Source organism: Octopus sinensis, linkage group LG18 (assembly GCF_006345805.1).
Source record: "Octopus sinensis linkage group LG18, ASM634580v1, whole genome shotgun sequence".
Taxonomy (NCBI): Eukaryota; Metazoa; Mollusca; class Cephalopoda; order Octopoda; family Octopodidae; genus Octopus; species Octopus sinensis.
This window is the reverse complement of record NC_043014.1, coordinates 17530146-17543643: the sequence shown is the minus strand read 5'-3', so window position 1 is coordinate 17543643 and position 13498 is coordinate 17530146. Positions and strand designations below refer to the sequence as shown.

Below are 13498 nucleotides of genomic sequence, written 5' to 3'. Positions count from 1 at the left end.
CGGGGGAGAAAGCGAGGCGGCGCGAAGGCGGCGGCGCCCGCCGGGCTGACGGCGTCGTAGGCTGACGTCTCTGGCATCCTGCCGAACGGTCCCGAGGCATGAACCTGCCGACTGCAAGCCCTCAATATGTCTTGACCCCTCTGGGTTTCGACGGCACCTAGAGCGTGACTGTCCAGCCGGGGCCGATCCGTTTGCTTACGGTCCCGAGCACCTCCCTAAAACTCGCGGGTCGGACCACGTCGCTGTTTTCGCCCGGTGCATATCGCCACTCACTCCGTACTGACGGCATCGATCGCGCCTACGTCCACGCGTAAGTGGGCGGAAGCGCACTTTTCGGCTCGAGCCCCGCTTGAACCTCGCGGTCGCGCGGCGGGACTGGAACCGGACGAGGCGGTAGAAGGCGGGCGCATTGGCCGCCGCTATCGGCCGTTGCATGCACCTGGCCGCAGTTTGTCATCTTTCGGGAATTTACGGGACGGACCGCGTCCCCGCTCGATCGGCCGCACCTCGCGACAATCGGTCGCGGCTACGTCCACTCGTACGGTGGGCGAGACCGCACTCTCGAGTTTCGTTCTTTCGATTTCGGGCACGTGGATAACACACGGACACCCACACTCGTGGTCTTCGTCGTAACTCAGACTTACTCCCCGGCAATCGACCGGCCGCATAACTCTTTCGACTCGTGCACTCGACCGAGAACTCTCTCAAGTGAAATCGCCGCTTCGATGCGCGTGATAACACACGGACACCACACTCGTGGTCCTTCGTCGTAACTCAGACTACTCCCCGGCAATCGACCGCCGCATAACTCTTTCGACTCGTGCACTCGACCGGGAGCTCGCCGAGACTCTCTCAAGTGAAATCGCCGCTTCGATGCGCGTGGATAACACACGGACACACACACTCGTGTCTTCGTCGTAACTCAGACTTACTCCCCGGCAATCGACCGGCCGCATAACTCTTTCGACTCGTGCACTCGACCGAGAACTCTTCAAGTGAAATCGCCGCTTCGATGCGCGTGGATACACACGGACACACACACTCGTGGTCTTCGTCGTAACTCACGCTCTGCTTATCGCTAGACAGTAGTAGATAGGGATAGCGGCAACATCCTCGTCGCCTTCGATCCGTTCACCTGAGAGAGTCCAAGTTACTCCCGCCGTTTACCCGCGCTCGATACCGAGAACTTCTTCAAGGCCCGTACCCTCGGCTCTGCATTCGCTAGACAGTAATAGGGACACTCTACTCGCCTTCGATCCGTTCACGCGGCGCCTACAATCGGACGACGATGCCCAGAAGTCCCGCTTCGACAACAAGGCCATCGCGGTGTTCCACTGAGAGGTCGTACTTCGCTCCGCCGCGAGACCGGGGACCGACCCGGACGCCGACGAGCGACGACTGTCGGCGGTTCAGAAAGTTACGTTCGAAATGGGCGCTGCATGCTGAGCGCGCAAACCCCGTCTACTCGCGCACTAAGCAGGAGGTTCCGTTTTCTTCCCCTTCTCCTAAACGAACCCGCAACGGAGCGCGCGCTGCAGCCTATGCGCCGCTGCCAACCGATGCGCGCTGCCAAGCCGATGCGCGCTGCCAACCGATGCGCGCTGCCAAGCCGAGACGAAGGCGGTTACGGCGACGACGACTATTACCGCGCGCCGAGTCGTTCGACGCAGACAAGACGAGACGAGACAGACGAGACCACAAAACAACGCAACGCAACGCAACGAACACTTCGTAACTCCTCCGACTCCGAGCCGCAACAATTTCGCCATCTTTTCCTCACCTCCTCCCGCTTCTCCCGCCTCGAAGGGGCGGATCGTGTCGTTCGCGAGAAAGACTCAATAGATCGCAGTGTGGTAGCTGCTCTACTAAGCACGTCACTCCGAACGGCAAGTCGGGTCGTATGCAAGCGATCCCTTTCGTCTCGATCTCTTCGAACTAGTCGGGGCGGGACGACGAGCAGACGACCAGGCGCGAACGCCGCGGCCGCCGCCGCGTCCCCGAATGGCAATTCCGCCGGCGACGCTGCCGCTCGCCGCGCGAACGCGACGGGCGGACGGCGAACGCCGAGCTAAGGCATGCGCCTTGAGGTTGAGACGCTTTTGGAAAACAACTCGGGTCCGGCTACGGTTCCGGCTTAGAGGCGTTCAGCCGTTATCGCTCAGGCAGCCTGGCCCCACCGCTCTATCGAGCGAGCGCGCAACCGTTGCTCTGATCCCGCGGTTCCTCTCGTACTGGACGGATAGCCGTAGCCGAGTTGACGTTGCCGACGCCCGCCTAAGGTCGGCCGGAGAAACGCCGGCGGCACGGCCAGGACGGACGGACGCGCGAGCGCCGCCGCCGCCTCGACCGCACGCCGATACCCCGACGCGACTCGGGGCGCCGCGTACGCGCGATGCATCGGTAGGATAAAACTAACCTGTCCTCACGACGGTCTAAACCCAGCTCACGTTCCCTGTTAGTGGGTGAACAATCCAACGCTTTGCGAATTCTGCTTCGCAATGATAGGAATAGCCGACATCGAAGGATCAAAAAGCGACGTCGCTGCGAACGCTTGGCCGCCACAAGCCAGTTATCCCTGTGTAACTTTTCTGACACCTCTCGGCGGACGCATAGCTCGCCGCGTAATTCGGAAAGAATCGATGGCCACGCTTTCGCGGTCCGTATTCGTACTGAAAATCGAGATCGAGCGAGCTTTTGGCCCTTTTGCTCGACGTGTGGGTTTCCGTCCACGCTGAGCTCGCCTTGGGACACCTGCGTTACCGTTTGACAGACGTACCGCCCCAGTCAAACTCCCCGACCGACACTGTTCTCGACTAAGGGTCGCGCATCGGCTGCGCCGGCGCCCGCAAAGGCGCTCGACATGCACCGCGCGCTTCGCACCAGATAATGAACCACCGCTCGGCGACGGCCCGATCCCTTCTCCATCGAGTGAGCGAGGAAACTACGGAAGTGGCGGTTTTTCATCGTCGCAAACGCGCGCGACACCCCGACGTCGAACGCGCTTAGCCGACGGCGCCCACGGCGCACCGACGAAACCGACCGCCGCGCGAGGCGCGCGACGGCGCGGACAACGAACAGCACGCCAGCGCGCCGCCGGTGACGGCGACGCCCGGCGCGGGGCAACGCGAATGCTACCGCCTATGCTACGCCTACCGTGTGCCCTCACAAAACCGGACTAGAGTCAAGCTCAACAGGGTCTTCTTTCCCCGCCGATCCGTCCAAGCCCGTTCCCTTGGCTGTGGTTTCGCTAGACAGTAGATAGGGACAGTGGGAATCTCGTTGATCCGTTCATGCGCGTCACTAATTAGATGACGAGGCATTTGGCTACCAGTACTAGCGGAAATTAATCCCGGAATCATTCCCTATTGTTTCATGTGGGTGGTCCCACACACGCCCGATCATAGTGACGCGCGCGCTGTCCCTCCGATATCATCCCGCACTGCCTTGGCCAGTGATCTAATTCTCTGAGCCAGACTTCAGTCGGCGGCGTCGTTTCCACTGTCTAATGGCCCGTCCCCGCAGGGCGAAAGACATCAGTGGTGTGGTGGCTGGACCCGTGGTTGCCTGCAACTGGCTATTGCCGCAACTGGCGGGGTGGGTCAGTCATGCACACATCATGCTCTCACCCGTTGGGATCGGATCAAGAGGCTTGTTCGTGTACCCCCGATCCAAATAATTTCAACGGGGTCTCCCGATCCGAGTGGATCCACATGGGAGTGTCCTAGCCGGGTAGGAAGGTCATATTTTGTGTGACTGGCTCACGTACTGGATGGCGGGTCCAGTCGTCCCTCGCCATCAGCCCCTCTGTATAACTCTTTAGTGTGGCTAACCGGGTTAGCTCCTCAACATATTGTATGTGCAGAGCATCGCGGTTCTGCTTAGTAGACGCATGAAGCGCTTATCCATAATACGTAGCGCGGCAAGCGCCTCTTCGGCCTCGGCGCACCAAGCGCCGCAGGCTCCTATCGGACAACCAAACACTCGTACCGGTAGACCCAGTTCCTTATGGAGGAATGGTATCAGCGGCCGGTACTTCCTTTCCTTCTCTCGTGCGGCGTCCCTCAGCGCCTTGTCTTGCTCATATCTTACGGTCACGTCCATGACGACTACTTCGCTCGAGTTACGGAATACAAGATCCGGGATCAATCTGCATCCGGATAATCTATAGACCGGTTCCCAACCGGTCATCCATCCATACCGTTCGGCCTCTCTCGCCACCAGCCGGCATATTCGGTTGTGCCTGGCCAGCCTCTGCGTTTTGAGGCGTGAGCACTGACCACTGATGTGGGAGATCGTCTCTGACGCGCTATTGCACTTCCTGCAGATGTTATCGCCTCGGCCTCCCCGAGTGAGGCATTCGCGGGTGGGAAACGTATTGGTCCGCATCTTAAGTATCCCCAAGTAGCATTCCTCAGAAATCCCGCCCGGTCGCGTCATCCAGCTATTACCGATCTGGTCCGATTTGAAGGCAGCAGCACAGACACCCTGGACCGGTTGCGATTGCCACCTCTTGGCGTGGGTGAGGCGGAGGTCCGGGGCATATGGGTTGCCATCGTTTGGGACAGACGGTAGATCGTATAGAGCGGCGAGCTCATCATTCTCAATGGCGAGCCGGGCCGCCTTAGCTATCGTTCGAACAGCATCATAGTCAGAATCTAATAAACGCTGATTCCTGCGAATCACGTTTTTAGGAATAGCGCGCGCTAGTTGACAGAGGCTAAGGCCCCCGTCCTTTCTGGCGCTATACAGGAAGCTTTTTGACGTTGAATCAGGGAGATGGAGCATCCTACGCGCCCCACCTCTTATAGCCATATCGAGTTTATCCAGTGTTACTTTGGGTGGTATTGCTTGCGTTAGTCCATAAAACAAACTCGGCAGATAATACTGCTGTAACATCGTGAACTTTTGTCGGGGCTTTAGCGAAGCCCGACATATATTGTCTAGACATCGGGTAACGGTCTCTACCGATGTCTCTCTGTTCTGTGTCGACCAGGGGAGAGCTTTTACCCCTAGGTACCGTACGCTCTCATCTGGTTCTACTCGTGGTAATGGGCAACCATCGAGCTTTGGTGTCGAAGTCACATTCACCAGGAACGACTTTCCCCAATTCCGGATGGAGAACCACGCACATTTGGAGACATTAATGGAGAGTCCAACCGCGTGGTAGAACTCTGAGCAACAGTCGAGGAGGCTCTGAAGTCCCCGGCTCGAGCCGGAAACTAGCACCATGTCGTCCGCATACGCGAGGCCCGCCATGACCGCACCGCAGATCTGGAGGCCCATATCGGCGGGCAGGGCTCCCAGCAGCGGGTCGGTCGCGATGTTGAATAGGAGCGGTGATAGGGCGTCGCCCTGCCGGACACCACGCCTGATCTCGATCGGCGTGCTGCTCTCTGACCCAATCGTGAACGTAGTGGTCGAGCCCTCGTAGAGCTGTCCCACAAGTCTGATCAGGTGGTTATCGTAGCCGAGCCTTCTCATGCCTGCAAAGATGAGAGAATGCGAGACCGTGTCGAAAGCTTTGGCTAGATCCAGGAAGGCTATTTCTAGCCCCGGGAGTTTTGGGCGGGCATGCGTTGCCCCCCTGGCATGGTCCAGAAGCCGGCGGAGGAGAAAGTTATTCTCGCCGCATCCGTCGGCCCTAATGAAGCCGCGCTGGGAGGGGTTGAGGGGCGTGGCCTGAAGCATCCTGGCAGCGAGCACCTTCGTGTATAGTCGGTAGACCGCGGAACAGATGGTGAGCGGCCGCCAGTTGGCAAGGTCATTCGGGCTTCCTGCCTTCTTTCGAAGGAGGATCGACCTGCCACGCAACAGGATCCTCGGAACGCGTCCCGTAAGCAACAGGCAGTTCAACATGTTGGCAAGGACTGCGGGGTCGACTGCCCTGACTTCGCGAGGTGTCAGGCCGTCGGGGCCGGCGGCTGAGGCCGGGTCCATGCGCCTGCGGGCTATCTTTAGCTCCTCCATGGTGAACGGGCACAATATGGAAGTGTTGTCCACTGAGGAGGAGGACGGATATGCGCTTAGGTCGACCTCTGGCCCCGGGCGGGAGAGCCTGTCCCGGTAGAGCGCCTCAACGTCGCTCATCGGGACGGGGCACTCGCCCCCTAGGTCTTCGCCTAGTATCACTGCCATAAGCTTTTTCCTGTTGAGAGCGAATAGTCGCTGGAATCGCGCATATCGTTGTACTTTTGCGCGTCGAGCTGGTGGTCTTGATCCTTTATCGGTTCGCTGATCTGGTGGTCTTGATCCATTATCGGTTCGCTGTTTTACTGGCCCAGTTCCAGGGGTGGTCCGCCTTATCCTTTCACGAGCGCTTACTCGGCGTGATGCCATGTGTTCCACCCATTCCTCCACACGATTCTCGAATTCCGACCAGTTCAACTCCGAGCAGTCCTCGCTGAGTGCCAAGAGGCAGTCCGCGAAGGTTGCTGCCCATGTCGAGTGACCTGGTGATGCGGCCTCATAGAACGACTCCCGCCAGTCTGAGACTGCGGGCTGTGCCGTACTATTCACGGTCGGTTCGCTTTGCCTCGAGGCGGGGGCTTTTGGGACTTTTTTACGGGCTTTACGCAGATCGCAACGCTTGTCACTGATCTGTTTTGCCGTTTTGTTTGATAGCCAGGGGGCTATCCCCATGTTGATCTTTTTACACCCCGTCTCAAGCAGTTCTTTTTCCTTCGTTAGGAGAATATCGATTTCCTCCTCTGTCCAGCAGCCTCGCGACGTCCGCCCTGAGGTACGTGCGAGACGAGCCCGTTTCTCTCTTTTGCGTGTTATATCCTTCAAGCGGCTCTCTATCCTGCGCCTGTTCGCCTGCACAGGGTGTTTATGCCTAATGTGCTGTGACAGCCCCGAAGCCGTGCGGAATGCTTGGCTGCACCAATCACATTTATGGGCGAGCTGCTCAGGCTCAAGTGCCGTTGGAACCGCGTTCCCCTTGCACTTTGCTACGTGACACCTCACCGAGTGGAGGTGTCCGCTTTCATGACCGCAGCGGCTGCATCTGTAGACAGGCTTACGGGTATGCCTGTTCTGCACGTGGAGCCCCCATTCGAGAGGGCTTGAGAAGTGTCTGGGACAAAGTGGACACGCAATGGATACCGACGCACATGGAATCTCCAGGGCGAACGCATCGGCCGACGGTATGCAGGCCTCGCCGCTATCAACTGCCACCCCCACGGGCGCTCCGTCCTCAGAAGAGCGAGGAGGGACGGACAGGGGAAGGCCGGTGAGAGCGTCGTGGTCCGCCGCTAGTTCCGGCGGGAGTTGGTCACCCCGAAGAACCATCGTGTGGAACGCGCATTCCAGGACAAAGCGACCCGGTCTATCCCTAGAGACCGTAAGCGATTTAAAGCCAGTTGTGTTGTACTTGATCCGTGGGTCTACCTTATTACGCTGAGGACGGCTAGACCTAATGCTTACCTCAGGGAGAAGTAGCCTTTCGCCACGGCATAGGTGGGTCCCATGCCGTAACTGATATTGAGGCCCTTCCCGGGACCTCGATACCGCCAGTTTAACGGGGCCTGACTCCCGTATGGTATTTGAGTTTTTGTTCTGCATATTGTTTTCGACCGTATCTCCGTGGCTCGAGCCAGATTTACAGGCAGACTGCCGGAGCACCCCAACCCCCAGCGCGTAGGGGTCCCCCAAGGAGTGATCATTAGTTATAAGCACGCACGGGTTTGCCATACATAGGAGTGGGGACCGGAGTCCCGCCCTTAATAACCGCCCCAGAATCAACGAAGTCTCCCACCTAGTTCGGTTCGGTCAGGGAGATTGGGCTGCTTTCGTTAGTCCAATGCGATGTGACCAGTTCGGCATGGTTGAACCTGCTGGGGTTTCACTACCCCGCACGACATAGCTCCCACCACGGACGTAAGCTCTCTTGCCACGACAAGGCAGCAACCCTTAAGAGAGTCATAGTTACTCCCGCCGTTTACCCGCGCTTGGTTGAATTTCTTCACTTTGACATTCAGAGCACTGGGCAGAAATCACATCGCGTCTGTGCGGCTCGGCCGGCTACGCGATGCTCTGTTTTAATTAGACAGTCGGATTCCCCCGGTCCGTACCAGTTCCGAGTCGACCGTTCGCCGCCGGCCGAACGCCTGCCGCGCGTCGCGGTGCGCGACGACGACCGCGACCCCTTGCGGAGCCGGGCCGCGCGCGCACCGACGCGACGGCGAGCCCGAAGCCGTGTCGCTCCACGGCGTCCCGGGTGTGGAGCCGTTTTGTTCGCGCCCACTACGCCCCGGGCGCCCCGTATGAAACCGAGCCACCGCAACGAACGACGGCCCGCGCACGCGCCGGGAGGCGCGGTACGCCGACGCGCGAGAAGGCCGCGCGCGCGGATCCGACAACCGCGACGACGCCCCGGCCGCGCGCGCGCGCTTTCCGGACCGGGAGGTCCGTAGGCGGCGGCGGCACGCGACGGAACGAAGCGCAGCGGAAGGAAAGAACGCGCGCGTAGAAGCCGACCCGCGTTGACCGAAGGCGCGACCGCGCACCGGCGCGCGGCGGGTTGCCCGCCGACGCCGCGACGACCGCCGGAAAAATGGGGCGCACCGGGATGCCGAGTCCGACGCCAACGCTACAGCCCCGTACCGGTCCGCCGCTTCGCGTGAAGACGTGTTCCGGCGCCCGGCGGCGCGACGCCGAGCGAACGGCGACGCGGCCGCGCGGGAGCGAGGCGACACACACGGCCCGACCGACCCGGTCCTCGGAGCCAATCCTTCTTCCGAAGGTACGGATCCATTTTGCCGACTTCCCTTACCTACATTGGCGCTATCGACGAGAGGCTGTACACCTTGGAGACCTGCTGCGGATGGTGGGTACGGACCGACTCGAGAGCTGCGATTCGTTACGGACCCGGATTTTCCAGGGCCGCCGAGAGCGCACCGGACGCCGCCCGAGACGCGGCGCTCTACAGGTACCATATCCGTATCTCCGGACGAGCCGATTCCACGGACGCGGTCCTTTACGAAGAAGAGAGAACTCTTCCCGGGGCTCCCGGCAACGTCTCCGGGCTCGCTTGCGTTGCCGCTGCTTCGCCCGGCCGCCGGCTTCGACGACGGACGCGCTGCTAGGAAGAGCACGCCGCGTTCCCGCCGACGGACGGGCACTCTCCGAGTTCGGGTTCGGGAATATTAACCCGATTCCCTTTCGATGCGAGGCCGGCCGCGTACTGATATCGAAGAACCGCGCGCAAGAGAGCAGTTCTTTTCTTTCTAAACGACGGATCCGGCGCCTTTCGTGGAAGCTTTCGCCCGCTTCTTAGGACCGACTGACCCGTGCTCGACCGCCGTTGGCACGGAACCCTTCTCCACTTCGGTCTTCGAAGGTCTCGTTCGAATATTTGCTACTACCACCGAGATCTGCACCCGCGGTCGGCTTCACCCGGGCTCGCGCCCGCGGCTTCCATGCACGCCGCGGCGCCCTCCTACTCGACCGGGCATCGGAAAGTCGCCTCGCCGGCGATCGCGCAACCTGTCGCCCGGCCGGTCCGGCATCGGTCGCTCGCTCCAGCGCCATCCATTTTCGGGGCCGGTCGATTCGGCAGGTAAGTTGTTACACACTCCTGAGCGGATTCCGACTTCCGTGGCCACCGTCCTGCTGTCTATATCGACCGACACCCTTTCGGGGATCTAATGGGCGAAGCGTAGGGCACCTTAGCCGGACGTTCGGTTCATCCCACATCACCAGTTCTGCTTACCAAAAGTGGCCCACTTGGCACCGTGCATTCGTCGTCGCATAACGGCGGCCGCCTCCGATCGGGAGAGGAGCGGCCCGTTTCGCCCGTTCCGAGTTCGAGAGTAGATCGAGGCCGTCAACGTCCCCGGGGCCTCCAGTCGTTCGCTTTACCGGACGGAATTGCGTGTCGTTCTCCCGCTGGCGCCAGCTATCCTGAGGGAAACTTCGGAGGGAACCAGCTACTAGACGGCTCGATTGGTCTTTCGCCCCTACACCCGGTTCCGACGATCGATTTGCACGTCAGAGGCGCTTCGGACTTCCACCAGAGTTTCCTCTGGCTTCGTCCCGACCGGGCGTGGATCGCCATCTTTCGGGTCCCCGGCCGCCTGCTACACCTGAGTCGGAGCGGGAACGCCGGAGGACGCGCGAGCGTCGCGGCGAACGCGCGGACCCGACCCGGGAACGATGCTTCGAAGCGCCGTCCCGCCAGAAGCGAGACGGCGACGTCGTGTCACGTTCTCGCTTTCGCTGTGCCGTCGGAGTTCGCGAAGTGAAAGGCTCCAACGACTCGCAGTCGACTGGGACTCCTCGGTCCGTGTTTCAAGACGGGTCGGGTAGGTTGCCGATGCTCGTCGCTGACCGGCGGCAGCGGGCGGCTTTTCGGGCGGAAGGTGTCCCGCGACCGCGACGCGCGTCGCCCCCCTTGCGAGGGGTTTCCGCGCGGTCGCGGCGCGCGGGCGGCCGCGTCGCTCGCGACCTCCGCGAAGAGGCCGCGCGCGACTCGCTGCGTCGTTCGTGCTAAGGGCGAGGTGCGTTTGCCCGTCTCCGTCGGTTAGCCGTGCCTGCGCTTTACGTGGAGCGACGGGCCCGGTCGAGAAGAGCGCGTGGATCCCACCGACCGCCGCTTGCGCGGCGGCGACGGGGCTCTCGTCTGCGACCTGCGGACGCCGCGCGCCTACCGGCCCGACGGGAAACGGGTCGCGACGACGGATCGGAGGGGAAGTGCGTCCGATGCCGGCGCCCCGGGAATCGAACGCCGACGAGGCGGCAGACGACCGCCCGCGGAACGAGCGGCCGCCACCGGCGCGTTCGTCGGCGACGACGGCGCCTCGGCGTGAAGCAGCGGACTGAGTCCCCTCGCGATCGCGGTGAGCGGTCCTACCCGTTTACCCCTGGGCGGTTTCACGGTCTCTTGAACTCTCTCTCCAAAGTTCTTTTCAACTTTCCCTCGCGGTACTTGTCGGCTATCGGACTCGTCCCCGTATTTAGCCTTGGATGGAGCTTACCACCCGCTTTGGGCTGCGTTCCCAAGCAACCCGACTCTCGGGCCGATGAACACCGCCGATCGCCGCCGGCTCCGAATGGGCCTGGCACCCGCTCTGGGCAGCCCCGATCGAGGGGACTCCGAACCTAGCCGGGCGAAACGATCGACCGTGTACGACCCTTGCGCCACAGCTCTCGACGACCGGCGCGGCCGACGAGATTCGGCGTTGGGCTTCTCCCGGTTCACTCGCCGTTACTTAGGGAATCCCGGTTGGTTTCTTTTCCTCCGCTTAGCGATATGCTTAAGTTCGGCGGGTAATCGCGTCCGAGTCGAGGGCAGCGTGAATAAAAAAAAAGGAGACGCTGCAAATGAGACGGCTGCTGCTGCTTGCTAACTACCGGCGCGCACACCACCGCTGTCGATCGGCACGAACGCTCGCACGAAAGAGATATTCCCACAGAGCGAACGCCGAAAGACGAGACGGCGGCGGCTGCGGCGGCAGCGACGGAGGGCGGCGGTCGCTCGGAGAGGAACGCAGAGGAAGAAGGCGCGGACGCGACGAGGGGACTCGCCGCGTCGTTCCTCCTCCTACTACTACTGCGATCCCTTACTCCACTGCTTCCGCACTTCGGCGGGCTCCCTCCCTCCTCCGCAACAGCGCTTCGCAACGATGACGGTCTGGCATTACGGGAGACGGACGATCGAGCGGCGGCGGCTCGCGCGCGAGATAACTTGCGGGCCTCGCGGCGAGCGCCGCCCTTTCCTGCGACTCCCGACTCCCCGCCGCAGCCAACGGCCGCGGCGGACTGCGTTTTCGTGTCTTGACCGCCTCTCGACCGGACGGGGCCCCGGGACGATAGGATCCCGGGGCCGCAATGTGCGTTCGAGGTGTCGATGTTCACTGAGTCCTGCAATTCGCATCAGTTCACGCGGATAGCCGCGCTCTTCATCGACGGACGAGCCGAGTGATCCCCCGTCCAGGGTTTCGGTAATATTTGCTACTACTACGCGCTAGACGTACGGAAAGGAAAAAAAAAAAAAAAAAAAAAGCGGCAGCGGCCCCCGACAGGAGGCCGGCGCCGCGCGACGGAAAAAAATAAAATGAGATTCGAAGGCGTCGACAGCGGAACGAAGCGCGCCACTGCCGACGCCGACGGCGAGGCAGGAAGGAAGAGAGAAATGGTCATGGAGCTCGCAAAGCGTGCAAGCCCCGTCGTCCGAGCGCCATGAGGGCGGGCCGACGCCGGCAGGGTGGTTGCGCGGTCGGCAGCAGAGTGTCGTCGCGGCGGGCTGCCGCGACGGCTACTGCTGCGCTGTTAGAGGGCCGAATCAAGAGCATTCGGTGGTACTCGGGCGAGGGGGCCCGGCCGCGACTTACTGCTCGGCAAGTCTCGCGAAGAGACTGCGCGCTAGGAGGCGAGGAAAAAAGGACGGCCGCGCGTTACGGTGGTCATCGGAAGGCGCCGGGCGGCGCCCACGGCCTAGGCCGAATCGCGCGGTCGGCGAGGCAGGAAGGAAGAGAGAAATGGTCATGGAGCTCGCAAAGCGTGCAAGCCCCGTCGTCCGAGCGCCATGAGGGCGGGCCGACGCCGGCAGGGTGGTTGCGCGGTCGGCAGCAGAGAGTCGTCGCGGCGTGTGACGACGGCGGGCTGCCGCGACGGCTACTGCTGCGCTGTTAGAGGGCCGAATCAAGAGCATTCGGTGGTACTCGGGCGAGGGGGCCCGGCCGCGACTTACTGCTCGGCAAGTCTCGCGAAGAGACTGCGCGCTAGGAGGCGAGGAAAAAAGGACGGCCGCGCGTTACGGTGGTCATCGGAAGGCGCCGGGCGGCGCCCACGGCCTAGGCCGAATCGCGCGGTCGGCGAGGCAGGAAGGAAGAGAGAAATGGTCATGGAGCTCGCAAAGCGTGCAAGCCCCGTCGTCCGAGCGCCATGAGGGCGGGCCGACGCCGGCAGGGTGGTTGCGCGGTCGGCAGCAGAGAGTCGTCGCGGCGTGTGACGACGGCGGGCTGCCGCGACGGCTACTGCTGCGCTGTTAGAGGGCCGAATCAAGAGCATTCGGTGGTACTCGGGCGAGGGGGCCCGGCCGCGACTTACTTATCGCGAATGTTTATTTCCTTCTTCTCCAATTCGAGAACACGGCGCTAATGATCCTTCCGCAGGTTCACCTACGGAAACCTTGTTACGACTTTTACTTCCTCTAAGCGATCGGGTTCGGTCGTCTTCTCCGGGCCATCAGAGAACGCGCCGACGACGGCGCAAAACGCCGCCGCGCGTAAGCGGACTCGTCGGCCAGATCCGAGGACCTCACCGGACCGTTCGATCGGTAGTAGCGACGGGCGGTGTGTACAAAGGGCAGGGACGTGATCGACGCGGGCTGATGACCCGCGCCTACCGGGAATTCCTCGTTCACGGGGTTGGTTCCAGGCCCCGATCCCTATCACGGGAGGTGGTTCAGAGGTTTCCCGACCCTCTCGGGCCGGGGGAGACGCGCCCGCTGATACCTCCAGTGTAGCGCGCGTGCGGCCCCGGACATCTAAGGGCA

General features: G+C 61.8%; 1 non-coding gene and 1 pseudogene across 1 annotated transcript; both read right to left on the bottom strand.

The window, feature by feature from the left end:
- Window positions 1–1808: 1808 nt before the first annotated feature.
- Window positions 1809–11292, bottom strand: LOC115221852 (annotated as a pseudogene).
- A 488-nt stretch (window positions 11293–11780) lies between these two features.
- Window positions 11781–11939, bottom strand: LOC115221864. The gene has a single exon (XR_003882668.1). It is a non-coding gene; the product is annotated as a 5.8S ribosomal RNA (ribosomal RNA).
- Between the last annotated feature and the right edge of the window lie 1559 nt (window positions 11940–13498).